General features: G+C 34.4%; 1 protein-coding gene across 1 annotated transcript in view; it reads left to right on the forward strand.

Annotated features, from left to right (window-relative positions):
• Positions 1-23150, forward strand: part of LRRTM4 (leucine rich repeat transmembrane neuronal 4) — a 696009-nt gene that overhangs the window by 340551 nt on the left and 332308 nt on the right. The window lies entirely within an intron of this gene.

A 23150-nucleotide genomic window follows, 5' to 3' on the forward strand; every position in this document is an offset into this window, starting at 1 on the left:
AAATCATTTCCATTGAGTGCAAAGGATGCTCAGATTACATAATTAAAGGTAAATCTTTCATCATAAGAATTACAATTCTTTTCTATTATGAATAATAAATTTAGCAATTTTTCCTAGCATTAAAAGCTTCATTTTATGAATTCTATTTGAGTAAATATTTAGAAGCTCTCAATGTTTTAAAAATAAAAATCTAAAAAGTCAAAAAATTATTCTGTTCATAAATAGATTAATCCTTCCATTGTGCTTACACATTTGGCAAAGTTTCTAGTGTATGATATTTACAAATCACCCCAGTTCATAGCAATGCACTTTTTAAAATTTATACTTTTGAAATTTCTCCGTTGAGTCCAAGGGAGAGCTTTCACTGAATCTGTCAATGCTTGCAAATCACTTTTCTTCTAATTAACATTTGCAGCAGTACAGTGGAATAACTAGATGGAATTTGGTGGGAGCAGGGGGTGGAGAATCCAAGGATAGGTGGGAAAGTACTGAAGCTGGGGGAGAAAAACTTGTCTGACTGAGTAAGAATGCAAACCTAAATTAATAGAGTCTGGGTAACAGGATAGAAAGGCAGTGGCATAATGTACATGACAGATCTTTTCTAATCACATGAAAACAAACCCCTCAGAGTCCACAGAGAAACACTGTGCCATTAATTCTGCTCTGCTCTCTTGCACACTAACAGTTCCTGTCCTAATTAAATGTGCTTCTGGAACATATGTTTTATTGTCTGAGCTGTGCCATTAGATTTGATATACTTGTGACTCTTGTCATCTGGGATGGGAAATCCCTCTTGGAGACTTTATCTGTATCAGTGTCTTCCCTGAGCAGAGAGTATTTGAGTATCGTGTTGTATTGGCAGTAAACAGCAGGTGTAAATATGAGAACCAACAACGTTGAAACCATTCCTATGAATATGCTTGTAGATTTTGTGGAAAAGAAATACATGTGTGGGGAAAAAAATTAGTTTAAGTTCACCTATTCTTGTGTTGATGCAGTATTCTTATTTTTCTCTGGGAAAGTTTTATAGTTTTTAAAATGGAAAATTTTATTAGTTATAATGAAATCAGATACTGTCAGTGAATGACTACTGCTTTCATTATTAAATTAATATAAATTAGTTTGTCAGAGAAATTGGCTTCCTAAATTCTTTTTTCTATATAGCATAAGGTATTTCTTGAGTTAATTGTTGGTAAGAAAGGAAGAGAATGAAGGAAAGAGGGAAGAGTTTTAATTCCTTATGCTGTCTGAATCAAAGTTACTTAATTGGACACAGGAAGTTGTTTAAGACTCAACTATGAGGAGACATGAATTGGCTCTAACATTCTAAAATAGAATGTCTCCATTAGGGTGAAATAACAAAATATTGGTGAAACACTTGTCTTATTTTCTGATATCTCTGGGTTCTACCTTATAGAAATCTCTGGCTTTTAAAGGCACTAAAGGGGGAATTGTTGTAGCAATGGAAAAAGAAAGTTGTAATTCTAGTTACTCCAGCCTAAAACTTCAGAACCTTCCATTCCTAATTTCCAAAGACCCTCAGCTGGAACAGGGCCTTCTGTTTCACAGGTTTCCTTTGAATTCATGGCTTGGCTTGGTTTGACTTTTCAGTTCTTAAAACAGGATGAAGGCCTCTAGCACCAAAGTTCTAACATCTCTGCTATGCTCCCGGCACAACCAAAGGTGAGCAGAGTAATCTTGACCTTAAAAATGTTTCTAAGCTTTAAGCTGAAAATAGGTTTGTTGAAAATATAAAGTATTAGAAGAGTTTTATAAATCTCCTCATCAAAATTAGACATGAAACACTTCACTATTACAACGCTGTTCCCAGTCTTGAGATTCTTAATCATCACAGATTAATATGGACGACAGGCTGTTATATCTCTAGGGATAAAAGTGTCCAATAATATAGTGTTTGAAGGTTAGTTCTAAAAGTAGGATTTAAGGGAAAAATAAATGTACTGAAAGAGGAGGTTAATTATATACTATCAACTGAGAAAGTCTGAATATAGGTTTTTAAAAACCACATTTTTTATATTGTTTACATAACTTCAAGCAGATGGCAGACTGTAGATTAAAGGTGACAATGAATGGGCTGCAGCAGTGTTGGAATTTCAAAATCTTTGATCCTAAGTTATTTTGGCAGGAGGATAATATTTGAAACACAATACTAAGACTGTAAAAGCAATGCTCTCATGCTGTTGCCTTCTCTTTCCAAGCAAATGGGCACGTTTTATGAGAACTCTGATGACAAATAAGGTTTCAGTTCTTTGAAATACTCTTGCTTCTATCATTCACTGCTTTTGTCTTGAAATTAACACATGTGTACTGTACCAAATTACAAATAGAGATAAGAGAAACGAATCAGGAAAAGATAGTAAGACTTTCTTGTGTTCAAGAACTTTGGGTTTTGTTTACTATTTTTTCACTTAATGTTTCTTTGTCAAAGACTCTGCTCTTTCCTTTGGGGATTTTTGTTGCATGAATATGGTATCTTTCCTAGTTTTTACTCTATGCCTATTATTATCTCTTCCTATCCGTGTTGCTCTTCTTTCCCCCTAAAATGAATAGCTTTAGACTTTCTTTTCAAGTCTTTATTTGTTTCCTACATGTTTTATTTGCTATATATTATTTGTACTATTTTTTAAAATTTTTCTAACCATGCTTTCATATTGGAGTGTATGTTTCCAATCTCTTTCTCCCAGGTCAGAAATTCAAAGTTCTCTCAAATGCCCTTGAAAGTAACTGTTTTCTAGTGGTCATCCCAGCAACTCTGTTGCATCACAGGAGGTCCACTCTTATCCTTCAGATATTTTCTCTTCTTTAGAATTGCCACATCTCTTTTCTATGACTTGTGCTATTTTTTTTTTTTGTCTTTGATCCTTTTTCCATGTAAATCTATAGACTGTCATATAATTTGGGAGCTAAGGGGAATTCTATCATATTTGTAACTATTCCAATTTTATAGTCACATAAAAAGAGAAGGGGGAAACTGAGCTCTTCTGAAGTTTTGTTTTTCTAGCATTGAAGTCCTATTGATTCCTTCATCAGAGTTAAGTAGGGCACTTGTGGTAGACAGCCTTCTCTGCAGACCAGCTTCTCTTCTGTAACTCTTAACTGGTTCTGTTCCTTTCTCTACCAATGATGACTACTGTCATCAAGAAATGGTCTTATTTTTGTTTCCACATAATGTAGGAATCTTGTCATTTACTGAGTAAGAGTGGTAACCATTTAGATGTGTTCCTGAGTCTCCCTTTAATGAAGGACCTATAACAAAGTTATTAGGAATCCTGCAGGCAAATAACCTTCAGATATCCTCTTCTTTTGGAATTGCCTTAATTACAGAAAACGACCCCATCCAAGACCATGACCCTTCCCAGGAAGATCCATAAGCAGGGACTGGCTGGGGTCATAAAGGCCAGGACATCTTGGCTCATCTCAGTACACCTCAGAAGAACACTCTAACTCCAGGGCTTCCAACAGGGTTGGCCAAACTTATAATTAGAACTTTATCACAGAGCAGCTTCTCCCTGTTCTCTCTGTTGTCATTCTCCTCCCTTCCACAGGTGTCTCTCCAAGGCATTTTTTTCATAAATAATAACAATTTCCACAATATTAAGCTCGATCCCTGACTCTGCTTCCAAGGGAACCCACATTGTGACAGGAAGTTATATGGATAGTGGATAGTATTTTGGTTATGTATAAATTCATTAATTTAGTGAATTTATAAAAGGTACCTACATGGCTCAGGCTGATTAGCAGGAAGCCTGCTTGTCCCTCTCCCATTCCCCCTGCTTGTGTTCCTTCTCACTATGTGTCTCTCTGTTCAAATAAAAAAATAAAATCTTAAAAATATAAAAAAATTGTTTGCCTTTGGCTCAGGTCCTAGGATCAAGTCCCACATTGGGGCTCCCTGCTCGGTGGGAAGTCTGCTTCTCCCTCTTCCTTTGCCCCTCCTCTCACTCATGCTCTCTCTCTCTCTCTCTCTCTCAAATAAATGATTTTTTTTTTAAAGGCACCTGCACTATCTAGGTCTAGCTTCAACTGATTGTCCCAAATCTCCCTTCTAACTCTACCTCTTGCCACTAAGCTAGCAGATGGCAAGGAAAATTCTTTAGTGGTTTTGCTCTCCTTTTTTTTTCTCTCTAAGCTCTACTTTGCATATTGTAAACAATGAATTGATTGGCTCTTTCTTCAATCCAGCCTCTCCTTATTTATGTCTGGTAGAAATTCTGAAAAGCTTCTGGCTTGTGAATGATATAGTTGTCCTAGATTCTCACACTTTTGTTGTTTGCTTTTTCTGTTTTTAATACATCATTGATTATTTTCAATGATGTTTTGAAGAGAAGGGAAAATCTATAAACCTGAGCTCAGACCACCATCTCAAGGCAAATGTCCCTAACATATTTTTGATATCAAAATCAACATTTCTTTTACCTCCACAAAGAAAATTAAACAGAGCACTGAAATTCATTAAAACAAAAGTGAACGCATATCACACTAATGATATTTGAAGCTCAAATTAAGATATACTTATTATCTTAAAATCACTTTGATTATAAAGATCTTTTGTTTCAAATAAGAAAAGAACAGCCAAAATTTTTCTTATTGAGGTTATAGCTGGAATTAGGAGCATAGATTTAAAATTTGGATTTGAATTTGGATTTGAATCCTGGATCTTTCATAATATTTGCCTGCTCATTATTATCAGTAATATTGGTGTTGGTGTTAATTTTGCTTGAGTGTGAGGACAGAGAATTCAAAAACAAAGAAAATTTATTTATTTGATGTGACATGATTCCCTGGACTGGAATTTTAGATTCATACTATGGCTTTGTCACAAAAGAAGTGTGAGCTTGTAAAATTGTGTTCACATTGCTATCACTCAGTTTATCACTTATCTGTAAGTACAAATTTAAGAAAACTGATATGCTACAACATTTGGTATATCACTGGTATATTACTATGTGCTGTGAGAATCAGATTAGAGGATATATATAAAACTGTCTTGAAAACATTTTAGTATCAAACATAAAAGACATCATCTTCATCATTCTCTTCTTCAATCCATCTTTATCAATGTCCTTTCCTGAAGTCTGTAAAAGGTTCTCACGATAGGGTTGAGGGGTCAAGGATTGTCTTATTACTATACCAAAGCTGATTTGCCTGACTTATTTATTGAGGACAATAAATAAGAATCTAGAATATGGTAGTAAACTTTGAATTTAAGAATTCATTATTAATATACCTGGGATAGTAAATTAAAAATGAATATCACTTTGTATATTTATCAATAAAGCTACCAACTTTTTCTTTAATTAGTGCTTTGAGAGAGAGTGTATGTCTGTGTGTGTGTGTGTGTGTGTGTGTGTGTGTGTGTGTGTAGATGGTGACAAGCAGCAACAAAAGGGAGAATGGCTCATTAGGTTTTCGATCTAGTCTAGCCCTTGGACTAAACATCCCAGGAAACCATGGAAACAAGAACAAGAACTCAGTCACAGGGTACAATAGAGGATTGCCAGCCTGCTAAAAAATCTTCTCCAAAGTTTGTAGTGAACAAAATACAAAACAATTGGATGTCGTAAATGTCCTCAAATATTTTCAAGGGTATTAATCCTAAATGCTGAAATCATTGAGAAAAACGTCTAGAAATAATTTTCTAGAACTGTCAAGCCAATGGCCAAACTGTAAAACCTACAGCCTTTAGCATAAGGTACACTCATTTTCTTGTGCTCTGTGTATAATTCAGTCTCTTGCTAACTGCAGATTTTTCAGTTTATTTCAGCTCTGGCTCTAGCACAGAGAGTAAAAATGAATTCTAGAGATGAATGTAATGAGCAACGAACAGAATTGTGATTAAGATAAGAGGCTTTGGAGTTGAAGCCCTGGGCTTATATACTCTCCCTGACATCCCTACAATGTCACTTCTCTAAGTTTCCTCAACTATTGATTGGAGATACTTACATCCTTAGGGCTCTTTGTGTCATAATAGAAACCATTAGATAAGTATATAATAGTCAAAAATAATAATAATAATAATAATAATAATACCAACATTAGGAGCCACTAACAAATGTCAAATGAGTTTGGCAACCCACTTTAGAAAATAACATTTTATTTACTCATTTTGCTATCTTAATTTTTTCATTGAGTTGCTATATGTTTCCTATAATTTCCTATAGTTCTCATAGTATATACATATAGTCTTCAAAAGTAGTGCTGCAAAAAAAATTAAAGAATATAAACTGTTTATGGAGAATTTTCAGAAGCTATCAATAACTTTCTCCTTTGTGGCAGATTTATGAGATGTTTGTAAAATGAAATGATTCAGGGAAATCAGAATGTGTTGTTGTAATAAGGAAATGTAGCATTTATTTTCTAGATCAAGTTCTCCTATAACCCATTTTATTGCATATATGTGGCTCTTTCCCTGACTATATTGGTGTCAATGTCATACATTGCAGGGTTTTTTTTAATCCCAGAAGACCTTAGGTAATTCTGGAAAGGATTTGTTCTCAGTATGGTGGAGAAGTCCTCACACATGACTACATACACTGGCTACCCTTAGGACGGAAGTGAGAAGGCATGTGCCATTGGACATAATGAATGCCCCTCTAAGGAGGAATCTTCTTTCTGGAAAGGGACATGGAGTGCAGATAGCTCTAGAGTCTTTTAACAGTATTGAGACTACGGCCAGCGATATAAGCCCCACATGTTGGCCAGTGTCTGCCAGGATTATATAGGAGTTGGGAGACCGCTTATACAGGGTCTTCAAATTTGTAATGAAGGTTATTACCAGTACATCTTTATTCATTATTGTTGGTGTTTCAGCTACAATTTTCAGTCAAAGTAATTTCAGGATTACTATTTGTAGTATCTTTCAAATAAATATTATTGGTGCCTCTGAAAACTGAATGCCCTTAAGGGTCTCATTTCTTTTCTATAGAACTAAACTTGTCATTTGCTATCTGGTCTTTAAATGGCATATTCCCCCTTTATGTTGTAACCTGAGCATAGATGCAGTAAAGAAGTTATGCCTCCTTAATTCACTTTGTGATTGATTACTTACATGACTAAAAAGAAATTTTCAAGAGTTTTCCTCACCTAAAAGACCTGTTCCACTTGACATGTTATCAGGATGCTGCTCCGATAAGGTTTGGATAGATTTTTTCCTTTAAGAATGATATTTTCAAGTCTACAAAGATAATAGATAGGAATATAAGAACTAAAACTGTAAAAAAAAAATTGAAAATGAAAGGAAAAAATCACTATACTTGTGAGCTACAAAAATTTGATATCATTATTCACATGAAAATTAAAGTATTAAGTCCATTTTTTAGTGTCCCTTAACAGGAGAGCAAAATCCATAGATAGTGCAAACATATTTAACTTATTTCTAAATAGTAATGTCTTCTGAATCTTGAACTTCTTGTGTTAAACATAAAACTAATGAAAATTATTTCTGTGATGAAAATATATATATATGAAAATATTAGACAGTCATCAATCTAAAAACAATCAGTTCAAGCTGGGCAATGTGCCCCGGTCTATAAGCCACCTGCATAGCATATCTTTATAATAAACAAGCCATGACATTATAAGATCTAAATATCATATAAATTTAATTCAGTCAATTTTGAAGTGCTAGCACCTTAACCTAAAACAAAAATGTTAATTTCCATCTTTATTATTTCTTGCTCCTAGATGCTTATAAATTTTTCCTCAAAAAGCTATATATGTATGTATATATGTACATATATATGATAAATTGATAGATATGAATGCATTTTATTATACTTAATAGATTTTTTTCCTAGTGCTTCTAAATCGTTGCTGTTTTCAATGTTAGCTACCAAGACAGAGTACACCAACATTGATTTTTATACTTGGCAGACATAACTCATTCTTTCAATCTCTTCTTATTGTTTCAAATAATGAGAAATTGTTTCAAACAATTCCTCAAATATGCATATGGAAAACAAAATGAAACAGAGTGCAACCATTTGCTTTTATCCCAAATGACTACAGTAACCATGCCTCAGGAGGCAGGGTGACATTTAATGGCATAGTGGCAATATACTGAGGAGGCAATTAACATTGTGCTTTTTTTTTTATTCATGGCACTCACAGTACCAGGTTGCATGCACATCCATGCAGAGATAGAGTTTATGTCATTGATATCTAAATATAAATTAGTATGCCTTCACTAGATGGCAGAACTAAAGTCTGTGACATTAAGAACAAAAAATCTTTGGGTCATTAGCCTATTAGTTGATGAAGTCTAAATGGCATCTTCTCCAATTATCCCTTCATAAAAGTTAATTCACCTTGATATGGAACTGACCCTTAAAGGTGCTCATTTCTGTTTTCTTAATTCAACTGGACAGAATTCTGTCCTGTATTGCTTTGGCAAGTATAAACCAAGATCTGAGGATGTTCCTGGCAGATTTAGGCATAGGCAGCAAAGACATGAAATTTTTTACAGGAAAAAAGAAGGAAAGAAAATAGAGTAAACTGAGAAAAACATGATGAAGACATAGTTGCATAAGCTGTCCTATCACAATAAGTGTTCTTGATATTTATCTCAGTTATTGCTGAGTTGACCAGTTTCTGTCTTAGATATTTGCAAAGCTGCCAACACTAGCTTAGCTCCATTTCTAAACAAATAAAAGCCAACAAAGACAAAATTTATACTCAAAATGCTTATTATGGCCATTGGCTATGCTCAATAACTTGAAGTAGATTCTCTGTGAAGTTGCCAGATTTGCTCCAGGCAAATAAATGCCAGGTAATAGTGATTTAATGTGTATAGTCATGCATTTTATCCCTCTTCCTTCTCTTCCTTCTCCATCTCCTTCATTTCCTTCATCTCTTCCTTCCTCTTTCCCTTTCCCTTCTTTTTTTAAATTCTGCTTCTAAAACTTTCAAGGATGTTTCCTCCTAAGTATTTACAAGTCAGATATACTCAGAAAGTTTATTGAAGGGGAAAAGGGAACTAGACTCAATCTTTGAGAACATCACTCTAAATTTCTCCCCGGTGCCCTCACCATCCATGTTCTCTCCATATCATGCAGTCCAACTTAGGGTGGTCTTTGGCAAAATGAACTAATAGAAAAACTTGTGTTTGGTCTTTTCCCACCCTCCTGTATAACATATTATTAACCACAACTTTGGTTCAGTTAAGATACCAAACCTAGGTAGTTCTATTACTGAGCAAAAGATAAGCTAACTCTATTGGTTCATTTTCATATATTTAACATACTGGATTATCACAGCCAATTAGTCAGTGGTGGAAACACTGGTGCTAAGAGAGTTGGGATTTCAGAAGAGTTGATGTTTCATTCCAGCTTTGACACTAACAACGGAAGTGACCCTGTTGAATTCAACCTCTCTGACTTTCAATTTCTTTGTTAGTAAAATGGGAATAATACTAATGACTACCTCATAGGTTGCTATGATGGTTAAATATTTATAAAACATTGCTTGCAGGCTCCCCTCCTTTATGTGACACATAAGGAAATAAGGAAATAACATTACAAAAGAAAAATTAAACATAAATAATTATATATTATACCAGACACCCACAATAATAATTTTTATTATTTTTTACTCTAGAAGTCTCTTCAACACTTTACGCATTTTACAAAAAAAGACTAAAAAGAAAATATAATTCTCAGTCCATCACAGCCCTAAATAATCCAAATAATGACATAGAAGACTAATAACTTTTTACCAGCCTTGAGGAAAGGATATTGACCTCTGGAAAACCTGAACAATTGAATAATGCCCACTTGTTAATAAAGTTGGATTTATACCAAGTGAATAATACATTCAATTATACTCATGTTTTTGTGAAATTCAATAAGTCTTTCCCTCTAACTAATTTTCCCAGTAATAAATCCATTACAAAGCACACATTAAAAACAGCTCTGACAAATAACTCATGTTCTTGGCCCTAAGCCACCCTTCAGACTTCTGTGTTCCTTTCCATAGTCTTTGGATAGTAAATATGGATCAACTCTAGTTAACTGAAAGCTACATGATGCAATATTTTCAGGCACAGAATGTAACTTACTAAAGACAAAAATAACAAAAAATTTGTTTTTATTTGTAGTTTTAGGCCTCTGTGTGTGTGTCTCATTCTTATACACACATACATACACACTCCTGAGTATGAAGAAGAAAATGTCCCTTGTCCTTACCATTTTTATGATACTCTCAAAGTTATACCTTTCATGGTAGAGAACCAGATGAAAGAATAGTATGGTACATATATACGGAGGAGCCAGAGAGTGTTTTAAGGAGAATTTAATTGTGAATACACCATGTGACTTTGAAAAGCAGGGTGAGCGGAACAGCATCTCAACTTGTTTCCAGAACAAACACAAGTGGAAGCCTTCTATATCAAAGCACTGGAGCTTTGTTTCTCACCATCCTTATTCTCATTTGTTAACTAAAGGCAAGGATCTTATCTAAACTAAAAAATACTGTGCATTTTCTCACATATACAATATTTCAGGAAGTTTGAAATCATTGATGACTATTCTGGGTTGTTACTAGTTGCTGTCCTTAAGCAAGGCCTCACCCCAAAGGAGAAACCACTAACTTTCAGTTATGAGTAGAGAATGAAAATTCTGTGAAAGATCTGTGGGCACACCTTGGCGGCAGCCACTTACTTGACACACACAGGGCTTTGCGGTTTTGCCAACCTGCTTTATACAGAGTTTCCCTGGAAGCTTTGTGTAATAAGGATCAAGATCTGTGGAGAACACTCTATCCTTTCCCTTATTTAAGATCATGTTTGGGAGGGCTTGCTTCTCACTGCAGAGGAGTGTCCGCAGCACTTTACTGAGGCTTTTTGGTGCAGCCAGAAATCCAAGTTAGGCCAAGCAGGTTTTGGAGCAAACAACTTTTATCTAACAGTAAAAGTGTGAGAGAAGCAGCTTGAAAAACAAAGAAAATTTATGTTAAGTAAAGCAACAGAGCGCTTAAGTCCCCATGTTCAGAGGGGCCTTTTGTGCTTCTGAGCCAAGTAATTCTAAATTTGCGCCATCCCAGATTTAATTAATTGGTTTCTTCTTCTAGTCATTGAAGACACCCACCCTCCCATTACAAGCATTTGTTTATACAGAGGGGATAGTACTGTTGCCCTTCCCTCATCTTAACCCATAAAAGTGCTTGCTATCAGCATTCAGTGCAAGTCTTGTCTCTTCATTATGTGAGACCACTGGAGAATCGAGAGATCGGTTAGTCCTAGGGTCTCTTTTTTTCACTATGTGCTTTATCCCCCAGATAAAATCAGTGTTTTCAGGCCAGAGACCTGAAAGCATACCTTGGGAAAGAGAAGCCCAAGAACACAGAAGTGATTCAGAGACAAAAATATGTTTTCTCTGATTGGGAACACCTGTTTGCAAAGATGATGTAGAAAATCAAACACGATGTGAATAAAAATGTGGAAAACATAAATTTCAGTAAAATTTTCAAGTATAAAAATGTCAGCACAATTCTTTCTCATTATAATGCACAGCAGAATCTTTCTTTTGACTTTAAGAGGAAAGCCTAGGGTTGGATAGGTTTTATATGGTGTTACTAGATGGGACATTTTAGGGTGATTAATATGCTGAGGTACTATTGTTTATTGTGTCTGAGTCTATCACAGATACATAGGCCCAAGTACATCAGTGGGAAAAGATTTAGTCTTAAATTTGAAGACAAACCTCTTAACATGTATTTATAAACTTGCAGAATTTCTTATTTTAGGCTATTTTCTGGTGGTCTTACATCTCTAAACCCAGATGTCAAACTTCTAGTGAGGGAAACAGCCAAAACTTACTAAATGCTTAGAAGTGACATTTATTACACACATGAACTTTTTGATTTCTATCTCATTTCCCCCAATGTAACCTATTTATTTATATTAGGCCAAAACCTGGCAGCTTAAAAAACAAACATTTATTGTCTTGTATACTTTCTGAGGCTAAGATATCGGGGGGTCTCTTAACTGTGTGGTTCCGGATCAGAGTTTTTGCTGAGATTGTAGTCAAACTCTTCATCAGGGCTATTGTCATCTGTGAGGACTTAGTTGGAGTTGGAGGATTCACTCCAAGGTCACTTATGTGCTTTTTTGCAAGAGACTTTAGTTCTTGCTACATGGGCCTTTCTGTAAGTTTGCCTTTAACATTTCTTCCCTAGAACAAATGATAAGAGAGAAAGTGAGAGAGAGAGACAGAAGGAGAAAAGGGAGATAGGATGATCAATGAAAGCTGCCTTCAGTTACAACCTAATCTCAAACATGACCTAGCATCATTTTTGTAATATTCTGTTGGTCCTGCAGGCCAACTCTGGAATAATGTGGAAGGGAAGTACACAGAAGGTGAATATCAAAAGCCAAGGATCATAGTGGGCCATTTTGGGGATTAGCTACAATGTAATATATTAGTTTATTGATTCAGATGATCTATGCAATTAAGTTTAAATGAGTAATTTTGATTAGTCACTGAATATTTCTTTAGTGCATATGATGAGTCATAAGGTACTTATAAGACAACTATGTAACAGGAGATTTTAAAAAGCAGGTGCTTTAAGCTGAGGAGGAGAAGAGTCAAATAAAAATGTTCAGGTAAGAGACCATGGCATATCATTTAAGTTTTTCAATGTATATAGAGGATAATAAAAGATTAAGGGTGTGAAGGGGAGAAAGATGGATTTGAACATAAAGGAAGTATAGAAACCTTCAGATATCCAGTAACAGAATCCAAAATAAGTTCAAGAACCTCTCACTAACCCTTGGTCTTTGGCATGTTCCATAATTCTCAAGTATGCTCTCGGAAATAGAAAAAAAAAAAAAAAATGGTGGATAATCTTGAACTCAAAGGAATGCAGCCCTTTCCTGGAAAACAAAACAAAACAAAAAAACCATGATGCAAACACCTTTCAAGGATTAAATATTTGGCTTTCCTTTCATCATCTTGAAAACTTCATCTACTTTGTTCTTCCATTTTTAGGTGTTACTAAGTCAGCCTCCAGAGGATCCCATTAATAGCTCCAAATCTTTCCAGGAATGACCTGACAAGACCCCTATGTCATTTCACATTTCTCTCTACATTCCACGTTTTACTTGTAGGATGCAAGAAATCCATATAAAGCGAGTTGAGAGAATTGATTTCCCATGAAGGGAATCCATCTTTCTTACTTAAATAGCCTCTCTTATAATGGAATCACCATTTTACTTACCTTTGGGATACTGGATACAGAACCTTTTCCTTTCATTGCACAAGGAGAAATATACCACACTAGAGGCAAGAAGAAGAACAATAAATGATACAGAAGTTCAGAATTTCCCCAAACTCACCTCCATTTCCCAAAGCATTTCTCTGCTTCTCTTCATTGTATATCCCATGGCCGCAGTAGGAAATTCCCAGATTTATTCTCTCACTGACTTGTTATTGCAAATGATGTTTAAATATAATCTTTTGTCTCTCCTATTTTCAGTTGATCTCTAGGAAAACTATTAATATATTCCTTTTTTAGGTTATGTCTCTTTGACATCAACAACATACAAGGCAAGATAGCTTTACAATATGGATGTATAGAGTGTTTTGAAAAAAATACAGATGTGTGTGTACAGTCGCTTATTTGTTTGAGTCACTGGAGTTACTAGCTTCAAGTAAAATTTCTATTATGCACAATGATTTTTCAAATTATGTAAACTAGTGATAATGATGTTTTATATTTTTCAGTGTTGACATTTAAAATGCCCATATCTTTGTATCCTTCTCAGTATGTATATATAGATACACATACATACACGCACACATTAAAGACATGCAAGAATACAAGTACTTCCATTTTACTGCTCTATAGATAATAAATGCTATTAAATGTCAAAGAAAGAACATTGCGGGAATCATCCTGGATATGGTAAACTCATTAGTGCAGGGAAATTCTAGTTTACTTCTCTGTCTCAATTGTATCAATAACCTCAAACCTAATGATAAAAGAGGGTTGACTTGAGTGGGTCTTTTCAGATGGAAAACAGTAGAAGACTTAAAGCAAAGCCTGGTCTATCAAATCTGTGCCAGTCTTTACATGCTCTGATGCTAAAGGAGGGACTGCATTCACGTACTCCTCTCTCTCTGATGAAAGCCTTTCTAGAATATCTTACTCATCTTCATACCAGGTGTCAGATAAAATGATTAAAAAAGTCTTTACAGAATCTTTAGATGTCATCTTAGGACCAAGGGCAACTGTTTTGTGTATGATATCCAAAATATGACTTTCTATTGTGAGAACAAAAACTTATACTAAAACTGTCAGGACTACACAGATTCCCTAAACATATGGCCAAAAATGTTGGAAGGAAATTCTACTAAGGTCTCTCCATGATGGCACTGGCAGTCATTCTGGATCCTGTTCAACCAGATTCCCATTTCAATTGGAACACTCATTTGTGGATTTTGAGGAGCTCTGAGTAGGAAATGAGGAGAGGACTAACTGACACACTGAGTTTTTGTTTAAAACATATCCTGCTCCACCAGGCCCCAAATGCTCTGAAGCTACACAGTTATGCTTGCTAATTCCTAGTCCCTGAGGACACATCTGGAAGACATGCCTGACAATAGAAATGTTTTTGCAAAGTCAACACAAGTTATATGTTGAACTGAAGAAGATGGAAGTCATGAACTGCATCAGAGAAAAAACAAACAAACAAACAAACAAAAAAACCCACAACAGTATAGTCGGCAGAATATCTTGCTGCCATGTTCCATTGTCTGGAAATCAGGCAACACAAATTGTGCTGCTCACTAGAGGAGTTCAAAACTGAATAAAAAATACTAACATTCCCTTCAGGGAACTAGAAACAGGGGGAATGACTCCAATTTTGCCAATTTAATCAAAGGTTGACAAGGAATTACAGAGATAGCATGGATGGTGAGGTCTGTGACTTGGATAGGAAAGAGATCTCAATCCTACTTTGTTGGAAGCTTTCTTCAAGCACAAGAATTTGCTCATTCACACTCAATTTTTAGTTGAAGTTTTTAAACTAGTGCTGTCCTATGCCCAAATTTATGGGCAATTTGGTCTTAAAGTAGGGGCACTTAAAATATTACTCTTTCAATGTCTTTAATATCACAGCATAGGGAGAATTATGTCCTACTGATGCTGCTTTGACATTGTCCTGAATGTCTTTAACTTGGTTACTGCTCTTGTTGCTCCGAACAAGCTCCAGCCCCTTCCAAAGTCCATCACTCTTTGTCCCTTTCTTCTTTCTTGTCCAGATGTTTGGGTTCTCTTTATCTTGGACCCCAGTTCCTCCAGATATAGGACTATGATTCAAACTTCTCCATCTCTCTTTTGATTAAAGCTCTGCCCCTGGGCTCCCACTCCTGTAGCTTCATTTTCTTTGATGTCAGACATCCTGAGGTTACATCTAGACAACTGAGTCCATCACTGATTTACCTGCCAATAGGGAATGGTTTTCATCATTGTTTCTTTAGAAGGCAAAAGAATAAAATGAGATAAAATTGGAATTTCTAAAGTAGGGGAAAAAAAAAAAAACTTCTCATCCAAATTTCACTCCAAAATGTTTTGTCTTCATTTATCTTTGTATTGAATAAAATATTTAAGGTCAAAACTTGCATATCAGATTCATGAACTTAGCACATTGTGAACACCTTCTGCCTACATCTGTTTTTTAATATCACTGCTCTTTGCAAAGGCCCAGTCCCACACAAAAGTCATAGAAACTAATGAACGTGAGAGAAATATTACAGGAGTACTATTTGGGTTCGTACACGGTTCAGTTGGGGTTTCCTGCTCTTTTTATTTACTTGTGGCTGTAAGCCAGAAAGCAGGAAAGTAAGGGGGAAAAACAACAACAACCACCACCACCACTATTTAATTAAATGGAGTTCAACAGGAAAGTTAATTTACTGTAGTGTAGGAATATGAAAAGTATGCCAAAACAGCAAGTAAACAGACTGAATTATGATTTACATTTCTCCCTCCCTCTCTCTTTCTTTCCCCACATGGGACTAGGGTTGTATATAAGAGAGAAAGTTTGTAGTTATTGTTTATTTATGTTGTTTTCCTCCTCAGTCAATCCATTTGCTTCCATGACTGGTTCCCCACATGCAAATCCATTTGGATATTCACTGTTAGAAAAATTTTTAACATATTTGGATTGATTCTAATCCATTTAGTTTGTTGTTCTTAACACATTGAACCATGCCAGCGATTTTTATTACAGAGTCTCAATATTTTCTGATTCATAGAGTGGATACATATAAAATTTGACATGCCCTAAATAAATAAAAGTTTTTAGGAAATCTGAAGGATTGCTGAATCACTTGGAGTGATAAAATCATATAAATGATATTTTCAAAATTAATTATTTCTCATTCATTACAGATTGCTGGATTTTATGAGTTTTGCCTCTCCTTGAAATTATTGCCCCTATTACTTGACAGAAGCTTTTTACTTGGATGATTTTCTATCATTTGTTCAGTTAAGTCAGTGAGCAGACTCTCATGGAGAAAAGTACAATTATGGATGGTGGATGGCAGAGCTTTAAAATAGAATATTAACATCCAGTTGCTCAATATCAGACTTTGTGAGCTATATGTATTGCAAATTGCAAGAATGATGTATGCCCGTACAACACAGAAGGGGAGAGATAGAGAATCCTACATCATGGAATCTTTCTGTGAAGTAAGATGACTTAAAACGAAAACTGAAGACAAAAATTTACTGTTAGTACTTATAACATTTATTTTTATGCTACAAAAATATTCTTAATGTACTTGGCATTGCACTAAGATTCCTAAATTGACCCATGTATATTACCGGAATGTAAATAGTTTTTGTTGAACTCAGGGAATGTTTGTGCAGGTCCTTTTTGTGAAATAGTTCTTTAGGTTCTTTAAGATCTTTAGTTCTTTAGTAGTTCTTTAAGACCTCTAGTTTTAATAGGAAACTTGTTAAAACAAATACATTTTATATTTGTTTATAAAATAATATATACTTATGGATATATATTTATGCATAATATGAAAATTACATATGTCTGTACCTTCTAAAACAAAAATAGTGTTAGCATATTAATACTGATAATCATATTGTAAATTTTCTCAAAATTGCACAATAATCAGCAGCCTTCTGTATTATTCCAAAATGTAATTTTAATCAGATTTATGGTTTTCTTATCTCTGAGGACTCTATATTATAGTAGAAAATCATCACAGGTGGCCTAGATCATTATTACCTTCTGTCTTCTCCCCAAAAAACAGTAACCCAAACATCATCTCAGTTATAGCAAATGGTAGAAAAGTAGTTGACTAATATTTACCCAGGGAAACAGGACTAAAATAAACTCTCAAATTAAAGAAGAGAATTTTATAATTTTTATGAATCCTTGGTTGTATAAGAACATTTCTGGTAGAAATTTAAAATAATTCTTTCCATCTTGTAAATTCAAACTTCACAGAATTTTCCCAAGCAGCCATCTTGGTTTTAAATTTTAAACATGTGGTGGTGTTTGTTGTTGTTTTTTCTGAAGTGAAGCATAAAAATAAACATATATTTTCTTAACATTTTGTTTATCCCTTAAATTGAGGAGGAACAGCACTATTTAACCTCTGTCTCAGAGAGGAGAGGTAATTTGTTGTGCTGTGTTCTCATTTAAGTGCAGTTCAGTTTCATTTCAAAAAGATGCTCATATTGATATTAAGATGAGGAACTGATAGTACAGTCATTACATGTAGTTTGGTCTTAAAATTTAGATATCTACTCTCATGTAAAACAAAATATAGCAAGGTACAGCTGTTGACAGCATAAAATGAAATGGCGAGCTCCTAATTTGTCTTTTCACATTCTTTTTCTTCTTATTTCCAGAAAACTAATTCTTTCACCTAGATGTGAAGGTTTGACACTAAAACTCTGTTTCTTGTCTTGTTTATCTCTCTTGTCATTATCTTCCAAACAGTATACCTACACACACATAACCCCAACACACACACACACACACACACACACACACACACACTCATGCATACATCTCCTGTATTCCTTTTTTGAGATTTGCTTCAAAATCATTCTGAACACTTGAGATTCTGCACTGAAGAGCTGTAGAATGCTGTTACAAAGCCAAATTAAATTATATGTTCTCAGATTGTCAAAGAACAAGAACAGTTGATAGAAAAAAAGGTTTTCCTCCATTGACACAAATACCATGCATCAGTGAAGTGAATGCAATGTCTGGCTCTATCAGAGATGCCAAAGACATTCTTTAGCAGATTTTGTTTTCCTACTAAGATAAATGTCCTTTATTTTATATATATATATATATACATATATATGTATATATAAATATATATTTATATATACATATATATTTATATTTATATATTTATATTTCTTGGCATTGTCAAGGCATATTTCTCAATTTACTTGAGTCTAAGAAAGTGAGTTTATGAAAAAAGAGAGATGCTTCAATCCAGTTTTGAAAATGAAGTATCAGAAGCATGAAATTACATTATTGACCTAGAAAATTAGTGAAGTATTTGAAAACCTTATGTACCTCAAGTTTCTGAATCCTTTAAAAATGACCCATTTTAATATTCCATTTTATAATATCAAGCTAATATTGGGGAAAAGCTCTGCTTTATGTAGTTTTTGGAACTTTCTTTCTTTCTTTCTGAAACATTTCTTCACTCATTAATAAAGCACATCTTTTGAAGTTATCACTACCACCCTTCACCTCAATTTCTGCTCAAGTCCTAGACTGAATTTAACTACAGTGTGTCTGTCCCCGTTAGCCTACACTCCACATGATAATTTCTTAAATCTCATACAAGTAATTTTATTTTTTTTTAAGATTTTATTTATTTATTTGACAGAGATCAGAGCAGAGATCCCAATGTGGGGCTCAATCCCAAGACCCTGGGATCATGACCTGAGCCGAAGGCAGAGGCTTTAACCCACTGAGCCACCCAGGTGCCCCCATACAAAGTGATTTTAGAAACTTGTAGAGTCATGCATGATATATTTGATGCTGGTGAAATATCTCTATACACTCCCACCACCACCACCACCCCCCAACACAAACACACACATTTTCTAGCCCTCTTGCAACTATCCAGGGCCAATGGAATATCAACACAAATGATGTGAAACCAATCTGGACTAAAGCCACTTTTCAACCTTCTAGCATCTCCCTTCCTTTTTGGGAATGACTGTGGAAGCCAGTGTAGAGATGGTATGTTCTCAAGATAGAAATATCTTGCATTATTGAGTCACCATTTGGAAGCTATTTTGGAGATATGTTCAGCCAGTAGCAAAATTTCCATGACTAAAACAATATAGACATTTGTTGTTAAAGCATTACGATTAGGGAGATTATGCATAAATGTAGGCTATCCATAGTAATATAAATGAATCCTAGTAGTTCCTAGACCATGTATTCCAGAATATCCTCATACTTCAGTTCCAGTCTTGATCTGAAGAGTAGGATAAAAAGCACAGAAAAGATAAATTACCGAGAACCGTGACATTTAAAATTCTAGAGCTCTAAGTCAAGGAAAGTGGTTGATTAATATTAATCCAGGGAAACTGGAATAAAATAAACTCTTGAATTAAAGAAAAAAATCTTTATAACCTTTATGAATCCCTGGTTCTATAGTAACATTTCTGATGTTTTTCTGTGGAAATTTATTTGAAGAGAACCTTCTATCATTTTGAAACCCTACTACAAAGTATTGGTGGCCTTCTTTTTGAAATTTGTTGTCCCCTGAATGTATTTTTTAGGAAGTAAGCTCCAAGGGGCAGGGACTATCTCTTCATTGTTCTCTATGCAGCGTTTATCCCAGTATTGAGTAGAGTAGTCAAAGTAAACATGGCTTACATGAATGCGTGGTTACTTGGTAACTATGGCTATGAGTAAAGTCCCTAGGACAATGGTTGGGTTGAATATCGGTCTTAGTTGCTCTTAGATCAAAATATTTTGAAAAGAGATTTGATCTTCAAATATCAGGTAAATAGATAAAAATTAAAATAACACTAATCTTTGCTTGCATTAATCAAACACTAAGTGCCAAGCAATGTGCTAATTGTGTACTACATAAAATAGTCAAATGCCCAGCTTGTTTAGGAAATCCTGTTTTATAAGTGCCATGACAGCATATTATTAATAGCTCTTCTTCTCAAAAACAACAACAACAAAACAAAACAAAAACAAACAAACAAAAAAACACCTCTCCTCAAAGTATTCTGATTAGAATGAAAACTTTTATGATCCATGTAGCCGTATGGGATTTTCCCATTTGATCTTCAAGGAATCTCTATGCCATTATTATCCCCATTTGGGATGTGAGAAAATGGAGGTCGAAAAATCTGAGTAACTTGTCATTAGCTCTCACATGACTAATAAATAACAAACGAAGTAGTGTGGCTCTAATGCACCGCTAAGCCTACCCCCTCTGCTTTCTAGGAACAAAGCTGTTGCCTTCAGCGATGAACATTCACCTTCCTGATTGAATTTTACTAGAGTCTAAAATTATACTTTATCAAAAGCTGAAGTCAGAATTAAATGTGTTTAACAAAGCCTCAGCATTGTTGCTTGCTCTTTCCATCACGGAAAGATTTTGAACATTAATAGTGAACAAGCAGGATTGAAAGAAATTAGGTGTCTCAGCCAACTCATAAACCAGAGCAAATAATAAAATCGGAGTTTAGTCAGTGACTTACCAGCTGCACTGATCTTACTAAATAATTAATTTTCCTTCATGAAGAAAGTAGATACTCTTCTGAGTTTGAGGTTGTCATTGTTTTTTAGATATTACATCAGTATTAGCACTCAATGTTCCTAAGCCAAGCTATTATTTAGTAATATTTGGAAATAAGACTATCACTTTATTTTTTTAAGGATATTTTATTAGGCTTTCACCCACCCCAAGCAAAATGATATGAAATGGGCCTTGCTCTCAGGGGCAGTATTGCTACAAACTTACCAGTTTCTAGCCGTGACAGCATTTGATCAAAGCTCTGGCCTTATATAAATAAATGAGGTTACTGTGATGAGGAGGAACATTTTCTGAAGGCAAGAAATTTACATTTTGTTATAATATGAATTTCTAAATTTAAGGAACCTGGGAAATGGTAATTTAGTGGTGAAACAAGCTCTACATTTCGACAAGAACCTATTTTCTGGGTACTGTGCAGAAGTTTTGTACTCCATAATGCAGAAGGTTAGCAGATGAAGAGTAAGTTCTATAGTAGGCAATCACATCTTTTTAAACAGCATGCAGACACTTAGAGCTAATTAACATTTGAATTCTGAATGCAGAAATAAGCTCCAGCACCTAGAACAGGTCTAGGCTTTAGCATGTTTGAATAAATTAAACCACTTATTACATTGTCAAAAATGTGTTTTTATGTGTGTGTGCATGTTATTTGTGAATATCATATAGGACTCAAACTTTTAAAAATTAGATCAGCTAATTGTATTTTGTTCCCCCAATTTAACCGTATAAGTAAGTTTTAATTGACAATGTTATTTATTTATATGTTCATTGCTAATATGGAGAAAAAGTTACTTCTCATCTGTTTGCCATCCATGTATGGATCAGATGATATAACATTAAAAAGAAAAAAAAGGAAAGATGTCACTTTTGGAAAAACTGATGTGGCAATTTATAATTATTAGATAGAGTGTCTAAAGTATGTCCTCAATTCTCATGAAGAAAAATGGATGCATATATTAGTAAAACATGTAAGAGATAATATTTAAATAGACTTTTCAAGTTTTACAATGAAAATAATGTGACATTTTTTGCCCTCTATTGAGTCATCCTAACATTGTACATTTCCCATCTTAGTTTTGATTCCTTAAAATTACACAGTTGAAATCATTATGTCAGACAGAGACTTATACGTGGATGTTCATAGCAGCATTATTCGTAATAGAAAAACAAAACAAAACAAAACTCTGTGTTCATCAACTGATGAATGGAGAGATAAAAAGAGCCATATCCATACAATAAAATACTATTTGTCAATTAAAATCATGGGTGCATGATAAAACATGAATGAACCTCGAAAAAAATCTGACCACATGTTATTGATTACATATGCTATATCCAGAGAAAGGAAATCTATGGAGAAAGTATTTGTCTGGGGCAGGTGTGCATGTGTGTGTAAACAGTATTTGTGCATGAGTGATCTCATTGGGGTGATGAAAATCTGATAAAAAAGATTTATAGTGATGGTTAAACAACTTGGCAAAGTACTAAAACATCATTGAATTTTATACTTTTGACTTGAAATGGGTGAATGAGTAATACATAAAAACTTTGGTTACTTTTGAAAACAGAAAGAGAGGTTAAGTATTTGGGGGCAGAAATTCACTCCTTAGATTTTGTATAAAATGAAAAGAAAATTGAAGTCTTGACTGTATAAAAAATAGGATGCTGAATCTTGTCAGACTTCAGAGAACTATATTATCAGCCATTGAAATTCTCCTGATACTCTAAAAAAAGTTAGCATGTCATACTGTACCACATATAGAAAAAAGGAAATGAAGTGTAGTTGACTATTTTCCCCATGGCTAGAAAGTAAGCAGATAGTCTTGCTAAATTTATAATATTAATTTACTAAAAACAACCTTTAAGCATTTATGATTAGTCCTACCTGAAATGCAGTAAAAATATATATGCAATAATTACACACTTAGTAATATTTAGGTTCTTTTTTCTTTTATGTTGCTCTACATGGACTGTTTTTATATTCAATTGGAGCTTATTCTTATATTTCTGTTGTGAGAGGTATTAGAGTATAAAACCAGTGTTGTAGATTGACCATATTACGTTGCATTTTAAAACAATTGCATGACCTCTTCCTCTATCTGCCTAATAAATCAGATTGTTGCCAAATCACACTGCATTCTACTTAGAATTTGTGGTTTCCTTTTTTACAAGGTGCTTTTATAGAATTAATGGGTTAAATTCAGGGTCCTCAGCTCCATGCCCTCTTCATCTCTGTCCAATAGATATTAACCTCAGGAAAAGCTTGTTACATACCATTTCTATAAGAATGAATCCTCCTCTGTTCAAACCCTTCATCAGTGATTCTTGAATGTTGCACTAAAAAAAATCAAT

Source organism: Lontra canadensis, unplaced genomic scaffold (genome assembly GCF_010015895.1).
Source record: "Lontra canadensis isolate GAN:19392208 unplaced genomic scaffold, GSC_riverotter_1.0 scaffold71, whole genome shotgun sequence".
NCBI classification, from domain to species: domain Eukaryota; kingdom Metazoa; phylum Chordata; class Mammalia; order Carnivora; family Mustelidae; genus Lontra; species Lontra canadensis.